The sequence below is a fragment of the Struthio camelus genome, chromosome 1 (genome assembly GCF_040807025.1).
Source record: "Struthio camelus isolate bStrCam1 chromosome 1, bStrCam1.hap1, whole genome shotgun sequence".
Classification (NCBI taxonomy): Eukaryota; Metazoa; Chordata; class Aves; order Struthioniformes; family Struthionidae; genus Struthio; species Struthio camelus.
The window spans coordinates 120,553,878-120,578,117 of NC_090942.1; the positions used below are offsets into that span (position 1 = coordinate 120,553,878).

Genomic DNA, 24,240 nt, shown 5'->3' on the forward strand with positions numbered 1-24,240 from the left:
ACAGTAGCAGGAGAGGGCGTACAGATTGCATATAGAAATACAGGTAAAGAAAACAGTTTCGTTACCTTTGTTAACTTGTATTTTAAGATGTGTTGTCATGTAGCCTTAGGCATGCATGTAAGTCGAAGCAGTTCTGGCCATTTTAGCTTGCGTGATTAGCACTTGTATGCTCTCACTGATTTTGGCAGCTTTACAGGGGTCATGTTTCGTACAGATGAACTGTTTCTGAACAGTTTCTCCAGTGTGTTAGGCTCAAACTTCATTTGAGCTGGGCAGGCCATGCTTTGCACTTGCTACTTCAGAAACTGCATTTAATTCTTTCAGTTCTAATGTTCCTTCTATACTATTCCACTGTTTTTAATTCCACATAAGATCCTTTTCAGAGGAGCTACGTTTTCTTGAGAGTTCTCCTTTGTGACTTGGTTCAGTGGAATAACTACTAAGATGTAGTACAGTAAGAACTGGTATTTCGAAATAGACCAATGATCTGCAGTGCTTGTTCTGTTGCTGCTGTTAGCTGTTTGGTGGAATGTCTGTGTGCCCTTGCCTTAATACCTCTCTGATCATGCAATTAGGTTAGATTTGGATTCAGGAAAAATGCATCTAGTGCTTAAATCATTCTAAATGATGGCATTGAATAGCTTTTTGTGGTCTATCTTTGTACTTTAATCACAGATTGTAACTTTAGTTTTTAGTAGGATAATGCCAGGGGAAATAGGAATACGAGAGTTCTGTTTGTAGAATAAAGAGAAAAATAAAAAAAAAAAAAGTGAGCAAAATCTCAGCAACAGCCTGAAGAAATATGAGGAGATCATGATGGACAGTTGTCAACTATGAACATTGTTTATGCTGTCTTTAGTAATTGAATAAAGTAGAATAAATCATAAGCAGAAAGATTGTTTGTTATATGTGTTTCAGGTGGGGATGTCTCATTGATTGACCCGCTTGGAGCTAGAGAGATGAGAAAATTTTTACCGTTGCTTTTGACACTGTTGTCTGCTAGAAACTTTGAAGGCTTGTTGCGTTTAATACAGCTGCTGAACTTGAAACGGTCTCTGCACAGTAAATTGTTTTTCCTTGCACAGTGTAACATTGGGTGGTATGGTAGACAATTAGAAAACTGGGCTCGTGCAGGTGATATATTACTTGTATACTTAAAACTTGAGTATGGAGAGCCGAAACTTCTCTATGATATGTGCCAAAAGTAGTTGCCCTCCCTTTAAAAGCAGACTTTCTAAAATAATTAAAAAAAAAAAGTAATCTATTATATTCTGGTGATTTTTGGTTGATACTCTAGATAGGTCAAAATGCTTGATATTTTAGTTACACATTGCATATTCATAATTGTATTTGCCACTCAGAATCCTTCCTACAGCAAAACAAAAAACTAGACAGTTTTGGGGAGTGCATGTAGATGCCTAGTTAATTAGCTCTCTAGATAGCTGTGTATCTGGAAGGGGTAGAGGTGGTCAGTTTTTTAATAAGTGTGCACTGTGTATGTATAGGAGAGATTAATTATGCATGATTGTTAATCACTGATCTTAAAGACTCTTCTTCAGTTGAGATGAGAATTTATCTACCTAGCTCAGCGTGTCAGAGGAATAATTTCTTGGCCAGAACAGAAGATGACTGGACATGAAATAATTTTGTGTGGGAGGAGTGAAGAGGGTTATCCTATTCTTTCTCTAAAAGAAAAGTTTATTTTTCTGTTATTTCTGATATACTCTCATACTTTCTAGCTGCCTCGCTGTGGTAAAAATTCTGCTCTTGAATCTCTGCAGTAGTTTTTTAAACTTGGGTAGTTTTTGTCTTTACTACCTGCCCTGAACTTGATAGGTAGCTGTGGATCTGGGAACTAGCAGAAGAGAGGGAAAGAAATCTCCGCTCTGAAAGCCTATTTAGAAGCCGTTGTGAATGCCTTTTCAAGGGGAGCCCTGCACTGAAGGGCAGCATCCCCTTGTGGGGTGTTTAATATGGGATTTGAAAATTTCTAGAGATCTTTGTAACTGTTCTAAGTAGTCTGTTTCTCTCTCTCACTCTCTCTTTTTTCCTATGATTATTAGGGGTTGCTTAATAATGTTAGTAGAGTAATAATAGTGATTGCCTTCCTGACCTAAAAAAGCATTCTAAAAAGAATGAGAAGTTTTTTAATTAAAGATCTGCCATGAGTTCCCTGTGTGACCTTGGCACTGTCACTCAGTTTTACTGGATGACTCTAAAAAGGGCATGATTCTTCTCAGTCTTGGATGTCATATGCAGTTTAGAGTGTCCTAACAACATTATGACTAGATGATAAAACAAAAATGAGTGAGTAATTCTTGCATTTTTATGACATTCCCTTCCTTGTGATCAATAAAAATGCAGAAAAATAAAATGAAATGGTGCATGTTCAGTTTGGCTTTCTCTTCTGAAGTTTATTAAGCATGGTTGTATGTAATATTTTCCTTTTTCATGCATTTTTTTCTAAGATAATTTAATTAATTAGTCCTAGTGTCATTTTAGTGGTTGTCTTCCCTTTTCTCTGTAAAGTCGACTTGTCATCAGACTGCTGTGCATTAAATGCATGTTTGGAATTTTGAAATGAACATGTTATTGATGGCCTGAAACCTAAATCCCTGCTGTATATTTCTCTTTTGCAATAGTTCCCAGTCCCACTCCCCTCCCCTTTGTGGTTGTGTGTGCCCACAGGAAGTTAATTGTTACCACAGTTTTGACAGTTTTAAGTCAAAATGCTGTTGAGTTACATGAGTAAGTTTTTGTGTGGTGGCTATACTTGAAAATCTTGGATTTGAAAGTGTGTTACCTCATGGTTCTCAGTATTAATACTGTACACCAAGCAAGCCCTGATAATACTGCTAAAATGACTTCAGATTTCCATTTGTATTTTGATGCCTAGCTGCTTCTAGTTTTCGTGGGGATTCATTACCTAGCATCTTTTATGGATCTATCTATTCCTGAAGATCACTAGTTTACTGTAAACAACTGGACAGTAGTTTATCTTTGCATCGTCTCAAAGTACAGTTTTATGGGCTCCATATAAATGTACAATTTATACATAATAGTTATTAATAGTTCTTTAAAAATACACAGGATACCTGAGTTTAAATCTGGGACTTCTCAAAGAATATTTATGGAGAGCCACCTGAAATGATAAGAACTTCACCGGAGTGAACTCCTTTCTAGCACGATGTCTTCTATGCTTTCATACATAGCTGTAAATGATATTTGCAACAATTAAATGTACCTATAGAATCATTCATGAGTTACATACATACAAAGACTTTATTTAGCATTTAGAAAATTCCTCACTCAAACCACATCTAATAAAATTAAGTAATATCATTGGCTAGTTAGGTGCTCTGCTTAAATTTTAGCCATGCTTTCCAAAGATGCTTTTCAAAAGTAATTCCCAAAGTTTACAACTGAAAATAAACCAAATGAAAGTGAAAATTTTAACTGATCATACGCTTTGCAGTAAAAACTTCCAGCTAGAACTGCATGTGTTGTGTGCAGGTAATCTGTGGATTTCCTGACATCTTTGCTAGTTAACTGTAGTTCCTGTCTTCTGGTTCTGGTCCCGCGTTTCTTAAAGCAAGAAGCAGGCAATTTCTGCATCACTGTTTAGTGTTATGATTTGTATATGTTTTTACTGAGCAGTATGTTAGGGATAACTAAATCACCTTCATTGTATTAACCACCCACAGATATCTTGAATTTTTAAAACTCGCAGGACTAAAATAATCTGCTTTAAAATTGAAGCTGTGTATTAAAAGGCTTACTGAAGGTACTGAGTGACAACTAATGCAGAGCACAGATTTTTTGTTCTCTCAGGTCTGACAGCAGGAATTTGTGTATTCATAACTTTATCAGGGCTTGAAGACCACCACTGTATTAGCTTGCCAGCAGGCAGCTGTCATCTGCTTTGCCCTTGCTCTGTGATCAGAGCTCTCTGTAGAGTCACTTTAAGATTTTGAGGTAAAGACTGTATGCTAACTCCTAAATAAGATACTAATTGTTTTAAGCAGTCAGTTACAAATTTGCATTAATATATAAAGTAACTAGTTTGTAAATAAATGTAACAGATATGCATATCAAATTGTTGCATTTCTTCTGTGATTCTGCAGGCCAGCTAAGACCCAATCATATCGATGTTAGAGTTGCGTTGGATAAGTGGATAAGTCATACTCATTTTTGATTTTAGGAATCTCAGTCTAGTGTGTATCCAAAAACAGTATATGAGAAAACTAGTAAAACAATGTCTAGTTGTGCATTTGAGAAAGAGTAACTACACATCTCAAAACAACAAAAGTTATCTATTGTCAGTACATTGTAGTTCTTTAAATAATGCGTATTTCGCCAAGAATACATCTCCCTTTTTGTTAGCTGCACTACCAGTTAAACTGTACAGGAGAAGTCTGTGTGTCTGTACAGAATAGAACAGTCTTGGGTGCTCATTTAGCTGATGAATCTGTGCAAAGTCAGCTGCATATATAACTTTCAAAGGTCAAAGCCAGTTTGTGCAGGGACGCTCGGACACTTATCAATGGCAGCTATTTTCATATTATATTACAAGTGGATCCCTATAGCTGTGTTTTGCAAACTTAGTGCTTATATGTTAAGTGTTCATATAACTGACCTGAAGATAGAATCGAGTTAATTTTGTATTTGGGGGTTACCATTTCTATATTAAAAAGAAACCTTTTATTGTAAGTAACTGTAAAAATACATTTTTCATGTACTCTGTTGTACCTGTGTATTACAATTTGAAGTTTACAAGCACAACAATATGGACTGTCCAGTAGACCCGATTGTAAGGTGCCATATCTAATATATTTAAAAATATATTTTTTAACAGGTCACGGCAGGACCAGTGAAAATTTGTGTTTTCTTTTTGGCCAATCCTGCAATGAAAGAAGATAAAGACGGAGAAGATCTGTTCGGTTGCCCAGTTCTAGTTATGTTACACTATGTTTAGACATTAGCTTCACATTGTTAATCCCTGATCCTGCAAGCTGTTCTGTATGAACACGTGTTTGCAGCCATACAAAGCTGACTGTTGATGAGGATCTGTCACAGTACGTAGATGCTCCTGTGAAGAGTTCCTTGCGGGCAAGGCCTTCAGCCCCGTACCGGTTCTGTCCAGTTTTCTGCATTTATGGTGAGGAGGTTTAGACAGAAGTTCAATTACCTGGTTTTGTTTTGAGAAAGGGACTTCAGGAGGATCCATTGGAGAAATTTACCTCCCTCTTTGTTTCATGTTTCTAACACTGCTCCTCCCTGCAGGAAAGAGACTCTTAAAATTGTTCATACTGCACGCCTGAATTTCTTCTAGTCCTGAATTTTTTCTTTTAATTTTGTCATATGGTGGTAGATTTCTAGGTTCGGTGAACTTTCAGGAGTATTCTTGCACCCATAAATTAAATGTGGATTTATAGGATACTGTAATTTTGGATGAAGAGTTGCAAAGAGCAAATTCTGAAAAGTGGTATTTTTCAGCTAAATTATAGTTCTCTATAATAAAAGTGCATATTTTATTTTCATAGAGCAGTTCATATAGATATAGGAGGTGACTATATATTGCAGGACTGTAGCAAGTTCTTTGTGGACTAAAGCAGAGCGACAGTATGATTTAGGTAGAAAAGAGGTAAGCTGACATCCAGTTTGGTTTTCACTATGAAGGTGTAAGGTTTGATAAACTTTAGTAAGTCCTCATAGTATCTTGAGGAAGTGAGGTTCTTTCTTCCTTACGTAGAATGATCATGAAGTAAAAATGCCAACTTCAGAGTTATGTTTTGTAATAAAATGCCAGTAATCTAATCTCGTACCACAACCACACGGGGTGGTATAATAGTTTTATTTCTGGAAACAGAAATAATGACTTTTTTTGAATCATATGTGAATGCCAGTTGGACGAACTTGGTGCTCTGTTTTTTTTCTGAGGTGCACAGATAGTCTGTGGTACTCAGGGGTGTTTTTCTTTTTTCCTTTTTTCTTTTTTCTTTCCTCCTTGTTTGTATGGACTTCCAACATAATTGGCTTTTTAAATAGCAGTTCTCTGACCTGGTCCTTTGGTGCATCTACTGCCAATGCTACTGCAATGATTGCTTTCCTAACTTAGTGCTTTCACCAGTCAACGTTGGTTTTACTTATTCTTTGTTCTCTGTCATCTGTATTTCTTCGCTTTTATTGTCCTGTGTATCTTGGTATTATCTCAAGGCTGACAGGTGTTCTTTCCCATCTAAGCTTTGTACTTTTTGAAGCATTTTTATATGCTATCTCTTACAATTGGCAGCCATTTCCTCCTGTGGAGATCCTCCTTCAGTGCCTAATACTTGTTATGTATTTTTCTGGCACCAGTATGCCTGCTTGTTTTGCCTGTCAGGATTCTGTCCTTGCATTACTACTTAGCTGAGATCTGTTTGGTCAGTCTTTTCTTCATCATAGTGTAGAAGAAGAAGAAGGTCCCCTATAGTAACTGAGGTTCTTAGATAGTGCTTGAAGGTCTTACCTTGTTAAGTACTTTTCACATATTCAAGAAGGAAAAGGCTGCACTTCTTTATTTCTCTCTGAAATCTTACAGGGCAACTGGTTGATCTTTTAAATATACTTTTTCGTGAAATTAAAGAAAATTAAATAACATACTCTGAAATTTCTCCCAGATCTTCTGCCAACATTCATAAGAGCCAATCTGAATGAGGAAAGATTGTGTAAACTACACTACTGGAAATAGTTTGTAGAGCCATCTGAAATATTTAAACTTTTCTCATAGAGAAGCATTCCACTTTAATACCTCTGTTCTTCAGTGTGTGCGCTTGAATTGCAAAACAGGTAGCATAATCAACATCAAGGAGAAGAAGGAAGGTATTTTTTTTGTTGTTGGCATGAAGTAGTGTGGAAATAAGTTGTTGCAGGTATTCAGGTAAACACTGCATTTAGAAAGAAGATGTATAACAAGACATCCCCATTCTTTTCCAGTTGTTCTGTATGGTTGTCTCTTCTTTTTCCATTTCTCGTTTGTAAAACTTAAATTCAGAAGAAAGCCCAAAACATAAAAATGATAAATATATTTTCACATCACACCACTGTCTAAAAAAATTGATGGCAAGAGGTTGTGGATTTTGGAGATGTTTAATGACAGTTTGAAAGCATTCATTATCCTACTTAGATACTTCTGCATATTCTGTTTGTCCTTACTTACTGTACTTAAAACCAAGGTGAGCATAACATTATGCTCATAAAAGAACAAACAGCAACCTAGTATGACACATGATACGCTATTTCTGAGAAATATGATAGAACCAAAGTGTGCTTGATAGTTACTGTTTTGCTGGAGAATGGCATTGCTTCAAGGAAGTGTTGGCAACCTGCAGGGTAACATGGGCAAGGGAAGAAGACAAATGCAATTTCATTTTTTTGTGTGGTGCAGTACTTAGCTAGATACAATGTTGGAAGTATTGATAAGCTTTGACTGGGAGGTCGTACCTCCTTACGGTGAGGAGTCAGTGGCTTAGCTGGCATTTGTGTCTTAGAGTTGAAAACTCCTGTTTGCTAAGATCCCTTCATATGGCACTAGTGACACAAAGGGAATGGTCTGGGACTTCCAGAGGAGAGATCTTCAGTTGACACAGTACTCAAATAGTTGGTTCTAAGTGGTACTACCTTCTGTTCTTCCCACTGTAATTGGATAGTTTGGAAGCTAGTAATTGAGAAATAAAATTTTCAGCCTCCTTATAAAACACTGATAGGCCTTATCAATGCCTGGTGACTAGGCATTTGAGATGAGGGAGCATTAGGGAGCAACTCTTCCATCTACACTCTTTGGACTCCTCTCAATAATCTGTCTCCAGCCTCCCTTTTGTGTTCTATTTTCCAAAAATGATAGCTTTTAAAAATGTTTTTTCTTATCCTCTTTCTCTAAAGATTCTCCATGATTGATGGAAGCATCAGAGTCTCTTTATGTTTTCATTTGCTTCACATCTGTGCGCTTTAGATACACTGTCTGTGAGTCTTTAGTAATCCAGGTGTTCTTCTTGGTTGGCTAATGCTGTTGCTTGCTGAGATCCTGCTCTGAATCCTTCCTCGCAGCTCTGATTCATGCCTATAAGGAATGAGTAGAGTCCAGCATAAAATAAAAGTCAGTATTTACATCTAGCTAAGTTGAAGTTCATGCTTTTATCGTATCTGAACCAGGCCTGCTGATACGAAGTGGCCAGGGATGTTATCCGTGCTCAGACCTGACTTCTTACCACAGTTCTTGTCAGAATAATCTGAATGGAGTGGAGGAATGGGGTTGAGGCCTGTGCAGCAGTTTCATTTTAACAGCATCATGCTTTTTTGATTAGTCAGTCATCCTTTTTGCACAACCAGAAATTATGGATGAACCTTAAGTCATCTGGCTCTGTGCAATAATTGGAATCCACTCTTCTGAAACAGAAATATGGGATACTCCAGGTTCAGTGCTGACTTTAACGTGTCAAATGCAGCAAAGAATTGATTCCTTAAATGTATCCCAAAGGTACATTTGGTGCTACTATTTAAACTTGACATTTAAATCTGACAGGATTGCTTAAAAGTTATGCTGTCTATAGATGACAGAAGCAAAACAATATCTCCTCTTAAGGTTTTCTGTGGGGAGGGAAAAGGAAAGGTCTTCCTGAGTAAGGTGCTCTTACCTGATTCCAGACTGCTGACAAACACTATTGTATGACTTTGTAAAAAATAGATTCATTCTTTGTATTAAATAGTTGGGTAGATATAACCGAATGAGTTTAAACTGCTTTTATTTCAAAGCAAATTACAAATAAAAACGTGAGTACTCTGTAGCAACCCCAAAGTATCCCTAAGTAAAGCTGTCTTCTAAATAAATAAAATATGCCTGTGTGAACTTATTTGATGTGTTCTACAAACTTGCGTAACAGCTTGATACTTTGGTGCCCCTGCCTGTTCTTGCTCTCTCTGCCTTGCTCAGGACTAAAAAGAGTAGAAATACGTAGAATTGTGTTTTTTCTTAGTCTTACCGTGTACTGGGAGGTGAAGATAAGAGAAACGGAGATTTGACCTTTCAGTGTTCTACTGATGGCTCTTACTAGTTGTTGGTTTGAGGAATTGAATGTGGTCCAGGAATGACATTAGCTGAAATCTCAACAGCTGTGACTGTAGTCTTTTCAGCTGGTAGTTGTTTCTGCATACTTGGTAGGCCCCATTGATAGCTGAATAATAAATCTTCTGCCTATTGTTTTTTGTTTTGCTTTTCTTTTTCCAGGGGTTTTTCAGGATTTTGTATAAGTAAGAGGGAGAATTCTTCCCCCTCCCTAACTGGAGGTAGTTCTGGTAGGTGACAAAGCTTCTGTGAGCAGAAATCACATGAAGGTGGAGAAATCACTTTGCCTTTTTTCTGCTATGCATTCTTCAAACAGGAAAACCATAGCTCCAAAAAAAATGGAATTCCCTGCCCAAGTTGCTTAATTCCTAGAGTTTCTGGAATTTAATTGTTATGGCAATGCCAAGTTCCTGCATTTACTGGGTTTCCTTGATCCAATCCTGAATTCAGCCACCTGGGGTTTTTTAGGGAAAGGAACCTACAGGCTAGATGGGGCAGGGGAACAATTGCATTAAAATAGCTTTCCTGAGCGTACCTAAGGTCTCTGACATGGTTATATTTGAAACTAACATAGGGCATTCTGATTAGGAAGTTCAAAACAGTGCACAGAACTTGGTCCTAGTTCTTAGCCCTCTTGCTGAAAACGAACAAAAAAACCTACAAGCTTTATGAATCCGAAATGCTGACATAGCTAAACTTTTTGTGCTGAAATGAAACCTAGGAAGCCTGCATATTGAAATTCTTGTGAAATTTGACTTCCTTCTGTGTGGAGGTTTATTCTGCTTTATAATCCATTCCTAGCTTCAGAAAGCATAAATAAATGTATATATTTAATTGAATCTTCCAGAGAGGGCAATGCATGCCATTATTCTCCACTTGTAACTTTATAGCTACAGTGATTTTAAAAAAGATGGCAAATATAAGGGAGCAAATGGCAGAAGGCTACAAATAACACAGATAGACCAGTTTGCAGGCTTCCAAACTTAGTCTGCTTTGATTATCATTTTTAAAGGTGGCAGCAGCAATTGTTTCTAGGTTTGTACCAGGCCATGCTCAGGAGGAATCACAGAACGGCTGAGGTTGGAAGGGACCTCTGGAGAGCATCCATTTCAAGCCCCAGCCTTCCAAAAGGGCAAGGAGGAGCCAGGGAAATACAGGCCAGTCAGCCTCACCTCCATCCCGGGAAAGGTGATGGAGCAGCTCATCCTGGAGGTCATCTCTAAGCATGTTGGAGGGCAAGAAGGTGATCCGGAGTAGTCAGCTCAAGCAGGGTCACCTAGAACATGTTTCCCAGGATCGTGTCCAGGCGGGTTTTGAATATCTCTGGGGAAGGAGACTCCACAACCTCTCTGGGCAACCTGCTCCAGTGCTCTGTCACCCTCACAGGAAAGAAGTTTTTCCTCATATTCAGAGGGAACTTCCTGTGTTTCCAGTTGTGCCTGTTGCCTCTGGTCCTGTCACTGGGCACCACTGGAAAGAATCTTATCCCATCCTCTTGACACCCTCCCTTCAGATACTTGTAGACATTGATCAGATTCCCTCTCGGTCTTCTCTTCTCCAGGCTGAACAGGCCCCGCTCTCTCAGCCTTTCTTCATAGGAGAGATGGTCTGGTCCCTTCATCATCTTTGTAGCCCTTGGCTGGACTCTCTCCAGAAGCTTCATGTCTCTCTTGTACGGGGGAGCCCAGAACTGGAGAACTACTCCAGATGTGGCCTCACCAGGGCTGAGGAGAGGGAGAGGATCTCCCCCCCCCCCCTCCCCGAACCTGCTGGCAACACTCTGCCTAATGCACCCCAGGATACCGTTGGCCTTCTTGGCCACGAGGCCACATTGCTGGCTCATGCTTAACTTGTTGTCCGCCAGGACTCCCAGGTCCTCTTCTGCAGAGCTGCTTTCCAGCAGGCCAGCCCCCAGCCTGTCCTGGTGCCCGGGGTTCTTCCTCCGCTGGTGCAGGACCCTGCACTTGCGTTTGTTGAACTTCAGGAGGTTCCTCTCTGCCCAACTCTCCAGCCTGTCGAGGTCCCTCTGAATGGCAGCACAGCTCTCTGGTGTGTCAGCCACTCCTCCCAGTTTTGTTTCAGCAGCAAACTTGCTGAGGACATGCTCTTTCCCTTCCTCCAGGTCACTGCTGAGTAAGTTAAACAATAGCAGGCCCAGTATTGGCCCCTGGGGGACACCACTAGATACAGGCCTCCAACCAGAGTCTGCCGTTGCAACCCTCTGAGCTCGACCATCCAGCCAGTTCTCAATCCACCTCACTGTCCACTCATCCAGCCCACGCTTCCTGAGCTTGCCTATGAGGATGCGATGGGAGAGAGTGTCAAAAGCCTTGCGGAAGTCCAGGGAGACAACAACCACTGCTCTCCCCTCCTCTACGCAGCCAGTTGTCCCATCACAGAAGGCTATCCAGCCGGTTAAGTGTGATTTCCCTTGGGTGAATCCATGCTGACTACTCTGGATCACCTTCTTGCCCTCCACATGCTTAGAGATGACCTCCAGGATGAGCTGCTCCATCACCTTTCCCGGGATGGAGGTGAGGCTGACAGGCCTGTAGTTCCCTGGCTCCTCCTTCTTGCCCTTTTGGAAGGCTGGGGTGACACTGGCTTTCTTCCAGTCCTCAGGCACCTCTCCCGATTGCCATGGCCGTTCAAAGATCATTGAGAGGGACCTAGCAATGACGTCCGCCAGCTCCCTCAGCACTTGCGGGTGCATGCCATCAGGGCCCACGGACCTGTGGGTGTCAGGTCTGCCTAAATGATCTCTGACCCGATCCTTCTCGCCCAAGGGAAAGTCTTGCTTTCTCCAGACTTTCTCCCTGGTCTCCAGGGTCCGGGATTCCTGAGGGCTGGCCTTAGCAGTGAAGACTGAAGCAAAGAAGGGACTCAGTATCTCTGCCTTCTCTGTGTCCTCCGTCACCAGGGCCCCTGCCCCATTCAGTAGGGGGCCCACATTTTCCCTAGTCTTCCTTTTGCTACTGATGTATTTGAAGAAGCCCTTCTTGTTGCCCTTGACATCCCTTACCAGATTTAATTCCAAGTGGGCCTTGGCCTTGCTCGTCGCATCCCTGCAGACTCTGACAACGTCCCTATATTCCTCCCAAGTGGCCTGTCCCCTTGTCCACATTCTGTAGACTTCCTTCTTCTGCTGGAGTTTTGTCAGGAGTTCCTTGTTCATCCATGCAGGTCTCCTGCCCGCTTTGCTCGACTTCTTGCTCATAGGGATGCACCGCTCTTGAGCCTGGAGGAAGTGACCCTTGAATATTAACCAGTTCTCCTGGACCCCTCTTCCTTCCAGGGCCCTACCCCATGGGATTCTTCCAAGCAGGTCCCTGAAGAGGCCAAAGTTAGCTCTCCTGCAATCCAGGGTTGCTGTCCTACTTATTGCCCTGGTTCCTCCTCGTAGGATCCTGAACTCTACCATCTCAAGGTCCCTGTAGCCAAGGCTGCCCCCAACCTTCACATTTCCAACCAGCCCTTCCTTGTTTGTTAGTACAAGGTCTAGCAGCGCACCTCTCCTCGTTGGCGTCTCCCCCACCTGAGTCAAGAAATTATTATCCATGCTTTGCAGGAACCTCTTTGACTGTTTGTGTCTAGCTGTGCTCTCTTCCCAGCAAATGTCAGGGTGCTTGAAGTCTCCAGGCCATGAGAACCAGGGCCTGTGACTGTGAGGCTACTTCAGCTGTCTGTAGAAGGCCTCATCGACAACTTCCTCCTGATCAGGTGGCCTGTAGCAAACACCCACAACAGTGTCACCCCTGTTAGCCTCCCCTTTAATCCTTACCCATAGGCTCTCAACTTGCTCTTCATCCACCTCGAGGCAGAGCTCCACACATCCTAGTTGCTCCCTCACATAAAGGGCTACTCCACCACCTCGCCTTCTTGGCCTGTCTTTCCTAAAAAGCACAAAGCTCTTGGCTTTTCTGGCAACGCTCAGGTGTCATTCTGAAGTAGTTTAGATGTTTGTGATAAGCCTTGCTTTACAATTGAAGAAGAGAGATGGAGAAACACTAGGCTAAAGTCACTGTACTGAAGAAGAATTAGCGAAGCAGGAAAAACGGGAGCCTTTGTTAACTAAGATATTTTAAATGCTTACCCGTTGAGTTCCGTTGTTATCCCTGCGCTATATTATGAAACAAGATTAACGTAGTCCACTAATATCTCCATCTTGTATTAGGTTAGCTTTGTCTCTCATTAAAGGTTAAAGACTTTATTCTGTGAAGACTGAAATAGAAACAAAACTTCATTGCAGTAAATGGAAAAGCGAGAGAGGTTACCTAGCTAGTTGGCTTCCACCTTTCTTTTGATTTGCAGACTCTTAAAAGACTTCTGTGAGTGTTACATACTTGGGACGAGATGTATGAACATAGTATCAGGTCTGACTTTTCTTAATTATTTTTACAAGGTACCTGAAGTTTCCTTTGTCTTGTATACGAGCTAAGGGAAAGTGTTCTCTAGGATTCTAATGGTTTCTGATTCTAATTTTACTGAGAAAAATGCTATAGCTGATGTGCTTGCAGGCATACGCTAGAGTGGTTGCACCTTATTACATGCATGTACCTCAGAAGACGTGTAACAGGAGTAGTTGCATCTTAACACAGATGACCAAATTACTGCTTTATTCTGAGAGCTTAAAAAATGAATTACATCCGTGGGCAGCTACCATTGTGGAGCTGACGTGTGTATACAGGACTGTGCCTATTTCTAAATCTCCAGAAGACTCCTTCATAGACTCTGTAAGTGACATGGAAGTATTAGTAAAATTGATCTGTTGGTGATGCGGTGTTGGAGTAACCGGTGTGAAGGAAGTCTCAGAAGTACTACTGCAGAGGAGGGACTTCTTGAGTGATGTATCTGCCCTTGTTAAGTAATAGGTACTTGCATTTCTAGGATTTGTGTTTTTGTATGTTCATTCACCTATTCCATGATATTGGTCTTATTTTAAATTGCCTTAGTTTTGTGATGACCTCGAATTTGCACTGTACCTTGAATTGCAGAGGCTAACATACTTTTCTACCCCTACTAGGAACAGGCTAAATTTGTTGGGAAAGTATTTGGCAGTTGTATTCAGTTCATTCTGTTTGAAAAATATCTCAGCAGCTGGTTGCTATAGAATCATTATATCTCTTCCAGATTTTAATGTTTAGTGGGTTGGATACAGTGAGGAGGTTATTGGCAAGGTAACTGAAAAATGTGTTAAGTTCTTTCTCTCTTGGGGTGATGTTGGCTTACTGCTTCTTTGTCGGACTTCTTTATTACTGTTTTTCAATGGCTTGCAAGCGCAGTGCTGTTGGTGGATGCTGTGACCTTTGGCATTGTGTTTCTGGTTACTCATATTTTTGGCCAGGCTGTAGCATTTTAATGTTATGGCTCATTTTGTTTTGCATCTTTGTACATCAATTCAACTGGTATGCCACTATAGAGATATGCATTTCAAAAATGAGGTTGAACTGAGTTTCCATTATAGGTCTGCAACATTTAACTTTGCACTAAAACCAATAACAAAATTACATCTGTTTTGTTAACTGTTAGATATCACTTGGAACAACTATGATTCTCCCCAGGTTGATTTTTTTGCATAATACTCAATCCACAAATGACTCCGGCATATTGCTGGGGCTTGATAATCTGGAAAGGTTGTCTTCCAAAGCAGACCAATTCTTCTGTCACAGACAGAATGTTTTCCCGGGTCCAATTAAGTTGCCAATATATCATCCTCTAGAAGATCAAATCTGAAGGATTTGTATGTGTAATCAAAGCTATTTTTATTTTTCAGCAATAAATCAACCTCAAGAATAGGTTATTGGCAGGATAGTCCATGCACTTTGTCTTTATCCCTTCAATATTTCTTGAGAATGGTCTTCTCTCTAGGGTTGGCTTGAACAGTCTCTCAGAAGCAACTTTCACGTGTATTGGTCTAATGTCTGTGTATTGTTTGCATGTTCAGGCAGGTATATGTTTAGTTCTTTGTCTTGATATCCTACATGTTTTAGTTCTGAAGCAGTCCAAGAGGTTTCTTAATTGTCAGTAATAAAATGAAATACCCAGAAGGAGCTGTGGAGGACTACCCAAACTTCAAAGTAAGTTGATATAAGGGAACAGTTGAGTAGAACAGGAAATCTGCTTATTTCTCTCTTTGCATAGCCTGATGTTGGACACAGCTGTCATTTCTAGCTTTAGCTCTTGACGCACCAATCAAGGTTTCAGGCAAGTTTGTCTCCCTTTTCCACTGCTGTTGTTAGACAGTAAGTTTCTTCCTAGTATTTCCCAACAAGTAAATAATACACATTGTCCTGAGGTATTATATTTTGTTGTTAAGTCTAATATGTTTACGTTGTTACCCAGATCCTTTGCTTCCATTTCAGCTTGCTTCTCCGCTTAGTACCTTCAGTTCGCCAAGGGATTTAACACTGCGTGCTTTGACAGTGTACTGGCTGCTGGCAATCAGATTTCTTAGGGCCTCTGTTAAGATTTCATTTCTAGGCTGTTAAACCAACAGGAACTTTTCAGAAGGCTAAAGTAATGATTGCAGAGCTGGAAGCTGCTGATTTTTCTGCAGGACCTAATTCAAAATTCTGTTTCTCTTTTGTTCACGTCTTGAATGAGCTGGAGGTGTCTTTTTTGCCTCCTCAAGTATTCCAGTTCTCAGCTATACAGGCAAAAATTAAATGACCGCTAGGGAAACATATATCCTGGATACTTGTATTATTCTCTCAATTGTTATCTTATATTTAGAATTTAAGAACATGTGGTCAAAGTAATTATTGAGATTTTGCAGCGGGTCTTAAAGTAAGAACATAACTGCTGCCATATATTAAAGCTCCTGAAGCTCAATACAGTTGTCACTGACGTTGTTCACTGGAGAATTAAATTAAAAAGAAAAATGCAAGTAAATGTCCTATTCAGTCTGGGATGTCAGTGGTACATCTCTTGGCAATGCTTACTAACAGGCTTTATTGAGGATTACTTGCTGCTTTTTTTTCTTTTTTAAGCACATACACTGGAATTTTTTCCTGCATAATTTCGGTTTTCCTGCATAAGAGTTGTTCTAGAACAGCTGTACATTTAAAGGGGTGCTGTAGTACTTAGGATTCTGAAACTGTTAACAGCTGTATTTAAGCAGATAAGAACTGAAACACGTTCATGTAAATTTTTTTTTCTCTATGGGTAATTTCTTGCTCATTTATGCGACGAAGTAAACTTGATTTTGACTTACATATGTGGTTTATGCAAGTGCTGCTTTGGAAACCTGTGTGTCTTGATGCTTTAAAAGTGATAGAAAATAGTGCTGTAGCTTTAGGATAATTAGTTATTGTCACTATTTTTTTTTTTTTGTCCCACATCTGGTGTAATTTACTGCTTCATGGGACCTGTTATGACTGTTCACAGCTTTGAAACTGAACATATCTAATAGAAAATGCCATATGTCATACTCTGCATATGTGGTGCCTTCATTAGTTGAATACCACTCAGTTTCTCGATTAGGCACGTGTGCATTGTTCTGATATCAAATAGTTCCTGAGTATTATTACCTTTTTTCACAAAGGGGACAAATTAATTCTGAGGCAAAAGTTCAGGTTCTGTCCTCAGCAAATAGTCAACTCTTCTTCCCAATAAGTTCATTTTTGCCTTTTGCATTTCAGTAAATGCCATGTGTGTGTTCCAGGAGAGTTAAAAACTACATTGAGTTCTCTGTTGATTTTTTCAGATCCAAGGCTCTTGTGAGGGAAGTTTGATTTTAAGTGCTTAAGTATATGCAGTTTTTGCATAACTGAATTGTTGACAACTTTAACTATCTTAAGCCAATTATCCTATGGACAAGTGACTACAAGAAAATATTACTTGCCATTTTAGGAGGTAATTTCTCAGCTCAAATGATTGGGGAAGGAGAGGAAGCTTCAGTATTCTCTCAGATTCCATTTTCAGGTCTTAACTTAGAAGGTAAATAATCAGAAGTATATTTTTAGAGTCCAAAGTGTATTTTTAAAATCTTGTCAGTTGGCAGCACTTACAGTCTGCTGTGCTCTACTGAAGCCAGCCAGCGTGAGTTGAGAAATTACTTTGTGCAACTGCTGAATGCACTGCCAATTATGCTAGCCTCTGCTCTTTTGAGCTTCCTTCACAGCTGTCCTCGAGCCTCTTTTGATGATAACCCTGCTGCACAGCATGGCCTTCAAACTATCTTCTGCTCTAGTCACATGAGGCTCAATTTGCAAGGTAAACTTGTCCTTGTTTTTGACATGCTGGGTTGAGTAATAAAGTAGTTCTGTTTCCGATTCATGAGTGAAAGCGCCTCAAAAGTTGCAGTAGCTTCTGGAGGAATCAGTTGAATGAATGTAGACAGTAATCATCACATCAGTATGTTGGTCACTATGAGTGTATGTCTTTCGTCTTATCCAACTTGAAGCCATGAAAGAAAGTAATATGCTGAAGATGCCCAAGTTTAGTTAGCTTTTCAGGAGGCTGAGCTAGAGCTGTTACCGAAGCACTGAATATAAAATTCTGTAATTTCTCTTACTTCATTAGTGGTGGTAAGATTAAAAATGGAGGGAAGTTAGGATGCTTCATGGTCTTTGTAATGATATAACCTAAACACTACAAATTTCTTGTTTAGTTTGATTATTTCTTATCTTCTGTCTATAAATATGAATTTGTGAAGTCTCATGTTAGTGAAGGTGTTCTAAATTTCTTGATTCAATCTCATGATTTCACTTGGGAGCTGATTAAAGATGTTAACCAGTGATACTAGAGATGGCTTCTGTGTTTCCCTGCAAATCTTGGCTTCATCCTGACAGACACTAACTTTCAGTGAACCTAAGTAGTATAATGGCAGGGAACATAACAATAGAAAACTGCTGACTTGGTGAGATGCAGCGCTGATGACTTCTGTAGAAACTTGTTTAAGGTTCATGTCTTGTACAAGAGGATTGGAGTTAAAGTAGAAGCAGGAAAGTAGAAGTTGTCCTTTACTTCTTCCAGGTCTGTGTCCTGCAAGAACTTTGTTCAGGGCTTGTATTGTAAGGGGAGGTGAGAAGGAAAGGTCTTCAGATCCAGATGACTTTTTTTAAAAAAAAAAAAAACAAAAAAAACTTATTCTCTAGGCAAGCCAGATCCTAGAATATAGTTCTGTTTCCAGATCATCGTTATTAGGTCATCAGTGGATGACAGATGTGCCATCATCTTCTGAATGCAAGTGAGTGATCTCTTTGCAAAAGTGTGAAACTTGGAAGGGCTAATCTTTGTGAGCTTTTTTGTGAGTGGCTGTAGGAGCTATGAGAATTTGATGGAAGAATAGGATGAGCTATATTTCAGCTATGAGTTGGATGAACCTTAGATCTGCAGTAGAATCATGCCCTTCTTGCACTTTTATCACACTTATCTTGCTCTGTTCTTTGTTGGCACTCCTCTCTGTGCTGTTTCTTTACTGCTCTCCTTATAAATCTCTTCCTCTCTTCACTACTTTTTTTTCCCCCTCTCTTGACTCTATCTTTCCTGATAAAACAAGTCTCCTGAGGACACCAAGTTCAGGGTTTCTCTTCAAAGTAGTCAATCTGCTGCCACCGCACAGTTTCAATGAATAAGGATCATACTGTTGCATACCAGCAGAATTGTACTTGAATGTATAGTTGGGCACTGATTAGTAGTTAGGGTGTTTAAAAACTTGCAAATGCAAGGGTCTTCAAGGAGTCCAGTAGGCTTGTTTTCATAGCTCTCTTCATTTTCTGTTTGAGTCAAACACAAAAGTCCTTTTTTTGTAGATATATTATGTTGTCAAATGAGTGTTTTATGACAACTTTTCAATTTGATTTCTTCCTAGCTGAAGACAGCCCCACAGTCTTAATGCGACTTGCAAGAAATTCCTGCTTACTAAGTACTGAAAAAAAGATGACTTCTGGAATACCCACATGGGAGAAACTAGTAATCTCCAGTGAATAAACCTGCAAATTTGTAGCCTGCAGTAAATAAACCATTAGCACTAACAATAATGTTAACGTTCTTAACCTCTTTAATGAAAGGAATTTTTATCCTGGAAAGACGTATTAAGAAATTTTAGTCCAGGGAAATTGCTCTTTTCAGTGTTAACTGTACAGACTTCGTCATGTACAAAAGAACCATAACAAAGTAGTCTGCTTCCAAGATCAAGTATGAAAATTGCCAGTTAGTATGTATGCTGCCCTCTCCCTTTAACATCTCCGTTCTTAGGAGAAGACATGTTGTCAGCTAAAGAATATTAATGTGTGTATGTGTGTGTATGTCCTGGTTCTCTCATGCATAGGCTTGAAATAATTCCCTACCCTTGCCAGAAATGCAGATGATTTGTAGCCCGGAACTTTGTGGCACCATGTTTGAATGATCCTGTTGCTCCCTGACTGCTCAGAGATTAGAAAGTGCTGCTGTGAGATAGTGTCTCCAACATCCAACTTGTTTTGAGAAAAACTGAAATCTATTTGTTCTTCCAATAAATACTTGCTTCCACCTGTGAGCCTTTTTTTGCGGTGAGGAAAACCTTAAGTAATTCCATTCACTGCATGGTTTGAGGGAGTCTAAATTGCATAGATACTTGTACCTCTCTGATCTAGTGAAAAATATGGACAGCTTTTTATGCTATTTAATAATTTTCTTTGCCTTTTAACCTTTGACTACCACTGTTACTATATCCAGTCAGATGATACCTGTGCTTGTATCTTAACATTTGAAGAATCTTTCACCCCTACCAGGGTTTGAAACTTTTGGGGATTTTTTATAGGGATTTTTTTTCTTTTTTTTATGTGCAGAGAACTGATTTTTGTGAAATTGATGGAATGCATGCTTGTATCCTTCTAAAAGGAAAACCTTTACTATTTCACCTTGCAAAGCATTTTTTCTTGCCCTTACCCTATTGCATATAGCAATTGCTCAGCATTGTGGACACATTTGAAATGATTTTGCTCTTTTATGAAGAGCTTCCAGGCACTTTGGAGAAGAACAGGTATCCTAGATGAACCAAGCAAATAGGAGGGGAAAAAAAAAAAGTTTATTTTGAGATACACCCTGCCTTATGCAGTTAGGCTCTTTTTCTTTCGGTTCATTAGCAAGTTCTTAAACATATTTTAAATAGGAGACATTACCACTAGCAATTCAGTTTTAATACATTTAATTCCTTGTTTAAGCTTTATGCAGCTTTTGTGTACCTGGCAATATAGGAGAAGCCTTTTTCCTCCAGTATGTAATGTTGTCGGATAAAGCAACCTTTCCAGTATAAGGTAGTACCTTAATTTTACAAATGCCCAAGGGTTTGTGCTGCTTTGAGAATCTGTTTAACACTATGTGAAAAACAGCACCGGAAGCTTTTGTATCTGTTCCTCTAACACTTGCATTTTTTTCCTAATAAAGCTGCCATTTAAAGTGCTGCTTTGTCTTTTCATTGTCTGCTAGGTCCTTGAAAGCATTTTTATGTTAAATGGTATATTGCTATCCTTAGATAGCATCAGATTTGTCGTTGGAAGAAATTTTTGATTTCCTCTCTCCTTCCCCCCCCCCCCCAAATGTCATGCTTATGTATCAAACAGCATACCATTGCTGTAGTTGGACTGGTTTTAAAAGAAAATATTTTATTTTCTGTAAAGCTGAGAACTATTGATCCTACTCATAGCAAGGAAGGAGTTCCAAATCTTAGAATAAAGTAAATGGTCTGCTTCTTAAAAGAAATGAAGCTTCAGTAACTAGTTCCTTGGATAAGCTGATAGCTTCAGACTTAGGTATGTTCTCTGTATTCACTGGGGAAATATTTGTATTATTTTATAGCTCAAGTTCTCTTAAGTATTGTACCAGAGGTCCCTGTCTCCAGGTGCTCTTCAATCTGAGAGATACTAAAGAGGATTATCGAATCCTGTGTAGCGTGTACTGCTTATTGTGTAGGTGTCATACTTGATACAGAAAAGAGGCTCTATCCCCTTTAGTCTCTTTTTAAACCCAATTTGTCAGTTTTCTTGACTAAAATGTAGCCTTAGTAATTTAGTCGCTCTGTTACCTTTTCAGAGTACTTTGGCTGAGCCCTTGTAAAGCCTATTGTGTCCCAGATGAGTAGAATCCAAAATTTGGTAATCTTTGTGACAGTCAGTTGACGAATACTTTCATTCAACAATTCCAATTAATTTCATAATTCAGAACAGTTTTCTCTGTCCATGCTTGTTATAATTCTATGTCATCTCATATGTAGTAGCCTTTTATGTAGGCTTTTAATATTTCCTGAAGGGTCAGGATTGTCTACAGATAAAATGCTGATCTCTTTGAATAAGTTCAGCAGTGCAACTGTTTACACTGATCCTTGTAGCAACAAGGATTTAACCTTATTGTTTTATGGTGATTGTGCACTCTGTAGGTATATAGCAATATATACACATGTATAAAATATATATATGTTTGTGCTATATATAAAATAAACTATAAAATATAAATAATGTACGTTGCTTTTCATGAAGTCAAAATGGTCAGATAAGTGTGGGTAAATGCTGTTCTTCTAAAAGCAAGATCCTTTTTTTTGGTACGTAGCTGTGTTCAGTCACATTACAGCTTTGGAGCCAAAACTGTACATGTGTATTGGTTGCATAGGGCTGAGGATTTGCTGGTCTGTTCTGCATCAGTAGCTTTATAGGACAATAAAACCTTTTAGCTCAGTATGAGAATTCTTTTAACCAAATCTTGAGAATTTTGTTAAGTGCTTGCTTAGTCAGTATAAACCCGTGACAGTGGTTATAACTTTTTACAATATATTTCTGTGCCCCCTTTCTCTGGGAAGCTCTGTTATGGAAGAAGAAAATCTCCAGAAAAAGTTAGGAAAGCATACTCCCCCAGAGAACAAGCTTTTCTCAGAACATTCTGCTTGGTCATGTTGGGCAATTCACTAATAAATGACTTCCCTTTTTTTGAAAACAAAAAAAGAGCAAGTCTTTGCTACTCACTTTCACTGATTTTTTTTTTTTTTTGGGAGGGGGATCTCTTCTGTCTGTTAACCTGCTAATTTGTCCATTTTGTTTCATTAATGGTACCTTGAATTACTGGGAGGGATGATGTTGGCAGTAAACAGATGAAAAGAGGGAAGAGAGGTTTGGAGTAACCTGGGAACTGTCTTTAATATATGGCCCTATCAGAATTTTAAAATTAAACAAAAGAGCAGCATGTTCTTGTATTTTTAGGGTGGTGTTCTGCTCTTAGGTTACAAGTTTAGTGTCTTGTATAAGTACTGTAAAATCTAAGGCTTTTAAGCCTTGCTGTGTTTGGAATAAAATTGAGACTTCAGATGCAGCTAAGACCAAACACAAAAGCCCAACAGGTTTCAAAACAACCTGATTCTCATGATCTTTATATGCACTTATGGTCCTGATGCTTCTAACAGATTTTTTTCTGTCTGGTAGTAGACTTTGGTATCTATATGGTACTAGGCTTTTTCTATCTGGTACTTCCACTGGGGAGACAGGCTTTTGGTGAGGTTCAAGAAGGTTAGCCATCCCTTAGGCAGGCTTACTTAAGAGCTCGGTGGAAGCTTTGCTCATATGTTCAGGGCATGTTCAAGGAATGTTTATATGTTTTTGCAAGATCTCTTTCTGAGAGTTTTGCCTGGAATCAATGTTCCTAAATTGACATTATCAAGGAAATCAATATGATTAATTAGAAGAAAAAAATAAAGGACCACACTAGTGAGAATGACTGTCAACCTCTCTCTGAACAACAGAACCAAATGTGACTGGAAGAAAGGCAAATAGCAGCAATATTTGCCTCTAGGACATAATATGTGTTTGCTGCTGCACCTGAAAGTGCTCCTAATGTCTTACAAAAGAGTTACGGAGGTAGAGATATGAAGAGATTCAGAGCAGAAGGCACATGGGTGCAGGATGCAGGCTAATACAGCCTATGTGGTTTGACACAACTAGTGAGATGCAGATATGCCCTAGTAGACACTGAATTACCCCACTAATAAAGCACTGTTTTGAAAACCTTCTGTTGTGCCTTCTCTTATATCACCAACTCTAGCCCATCTCTGATCTAGTAGGCCTTTTTATCTTATGGTTTTTGGTGGGGGGGAAGGGAATGGATACGTAGATCCTGAACTCTCTCAGCTTACATTTATGCTGACTCCAGGAACTGAGAAGGAACAGCAGGCTTTTTCTTGCTTCCTCCCCTTCCCGCAGCATAACTTGCTTGGGGCAGAGGTGGAGAAAGTCAATGTGGATGAAGAATGTCAGCCTCTTCTTAGTATGATACTCTATGATACACAAATAACATAGAAGCTAGATGTTACAGAGTGCCCAGACTTCGTCAGGACTACCTGTGCTTTCCTTTGGTTAAGGCTAAGCTCCAGATTTTGGCTTCTTTCCCTTTTCTTCCAAGTATAACTTCTAAGTTTGGGCCATTGCTTAGTGATCGTTGACCCACGTAGACTGCCAGATATAGATGTCGCCATAGTGACAGTCTACATAGTGAGAAATACTACTATTAAAACAACAGTTCTGAAATAAAGCAGGACTATCTCATTTTATGTTATGTAAATAGCAGAATCAATCTGCTTTAGCTGATTGTTACCGTTCAGTGTAACTTTAAACCAGTACTTATGGGAAGTTGAGATAACTGCTAAAGTTCATGTTTGTTACAGGAAATAAACTTGGGCATAAGAGAACACAATGGCTTCATATCCAGCAGTTATGTCATGCGTTTTCTTGTCCTCCTTGCTGAATTTTCTTGACGTTAATACCAGGCTAGTAGTGAGGCTATCTCATAGGTGTGGCGTGTATTCCTAACTTAGTTCTTACGGTTCAATTTTTTTTTTAGTATAGTAGAACTAGTTTTGAAAGGGGAGAAGTCAGAACTTGCCACCTGTGATGGTGTTAATGAAACTTTTTAACATAACAAATAGAAAGAAAGCAACTTATTATACCTCCATAAGTAGAGACTACTAAAAAGAAAAATATAAAGTTATGAGTGCTAAGAAACTACAAAAAGCCAATTTTAAAAAGAAAAAAGTAAACCAGAATTCTTTTCCTATAAGGCCTGCTGGTTCAGAATGAAATCAGCAAATGTTAAAATGAAAATAAAACAAATTTTTTATTTTATTTCTTAATAAGGATTTTACAGCCACTTGAGTGATGCAATGTATTTTCCATCACTTC

The 24,240-nt window shown here is 39.3% G+C and overlaps 1 protein-coding gene across 1 annotated transcript in view; it reads left to right on the forward strand.

Moving 5' to 3' along the window:
- Positions 1–24,240, forward strand: part of ITSN1 (intersectin 1) — a 140,669-nt gene that overhangs the window by 1,774 nt on the left and 114,655 nt on the right. Inside the window, exon 2 of the mRNA XM_068913096.1 lies at positions 4,856–5,158. The gene's annotated coding sequence lies outside the window, so the exon portion shown is untranslated. The remainder of the gene's footprint in view (positions 1–4,855; positions 5,159–24,240) is intronic.